Consider the following 1,403-nt stretch of genomic DNA (forward strand, 5'->3'; position numbering starts at 1 on the left):
TACAATGCAACCGTTTCAAGCGCATCATCCAGCGGTAGCTACAGATTTTGAAATAAAGACCGCACTATTAATTTTGATGCCCAAGTTTCATGGCCTACCTGCTCAAGAGCCTATCAAGCACTTGAGAGATTTCCAGGTAGCCTGTTCTACTGTCAGGCGTGATGGCACTGATGAAATTTCAATTCTGCTGAAAGCTTTTCCGTTCTCTCTTGAGGGAAAAGCAAGAGAGTGGTACTACACTCAACCTATAGCAAATGTATCCAACTGGGATACACTCAGAAAGGAGTTTCTGGAGAAATTCTTCCCATCTGAAGTTACTGATAAACTGAGGAAGGATATCTCTACAATTGTTCAGGATGACAATGAGACTCTCTTTGAATACTGGGAGCGCTTCAATAATCTTCTGGAAGCATGCCCCCACCACATGATTGACAAGATCGTGCTACTCAGCTATATCACACAAGGTATGAGGCCCCAAGATAAGACCACATTGGAAAGTGCCAGCAATGGGTCTATGAAGAAGTAGAAGACCACTGATGAAGCTTGGCAATTGATCAGTGATTTAGCTGAATCTACTCGGAACCACAGACAGAAGCAAGACCGTTCAAAAGCCGTTGCAGAAGTATCTTCTGGCATAGAGACTGCTGCTCTAAATCAAAGCATCTGTGAAATGACCAACCTGCTGAAGCAAATGCAGTTGAATCAACAAGCTCAGCAAACTCAACCGCAGCAAAACCAACAACTAGTTCCACAAAGAATTTGCGGAATTTGTGCTGATTACAGCCATTACACTGATGAATGCCCGCAGCTCCAACAAGAAGACAACATGGTGGCATCCACTCACAACTTCTATGACCGCCCCAACCAAGGGTACAATCAAAGTGGAAATAATAACCATGGATGGCAGGACAATTCAAACCAGAATTGGAGGGAAAACAATAATAGGGGAGGTAGAGATAATCAAGGAAATCAGAGGTGGAATAATAACAACAACAGGCAGCAAAATCAACCTTACCGAGCACCTCACCTGAGGCAAAACCAAGGACCACCGAACAATCAACAGCAAACCTCTTAATTTACTCATTCTTCGGTATCTTCTAATGAAGATTTATTACAAGCTTTTGAGAAAAGACAACTGGCCATGGAAAGTACCATCGTGAACACTATTAACGCCAGTCTGAATGGTCTCACCTCTACTCTGCAAGCTTTTATGACACAGCTTGGTTCAACACAAAATTCCAGCAACCAATCTTCAAGCACCACTGGAATCCCCTCTCAATCGTTACCCAATCAGAAGGGAGGCATTAATGCCATCACCCTGAGGTCCGGAACCACACTGCAGGAGAGGAATCAAGAGGAACCCAGCTCACCAGAATACGCCTCAGCTGAAGAGGTGGTAGAAG

The 1,403-nt window shown here is 44.0% G+C and overlaps 1 non-coding gene across 1 annotated transcript; it reads right to left on the minus strand.

The window, feature by feature from the left end:
• Positions 1 to 322: 322 nt before the first annotated feature.
• LOC112725139 (small nucleolar RNA R71) lies at positions 323 to 430 on the minus strand. Its single transcript, XR_003164265.1, has one exon. It is a non-coding gene; the product is annotated as a small nucleolar RNA R71 (small nucleolar RNA).
• Positions 431 to 1,403: the final 973 nt, after the last annotated feature.

The sequence above is a fragment of the Arachis hypogaea genome, chromosome 11, assembly GCF_003086295.3.
Source record: "Arachis hypogaea cultivar Tifrunner chromosome 11, arahy.Tifrunner.gnm2.J5K5, whole genome shotgun sequence".
In the NCBI taxonomy this organism is placed as follows: Eukaryota; Viridiplantae; Streptophyta; class Magnoliopsida; order Fabales; family Fabaceae; genus Arachis; species Arachis hypogaea.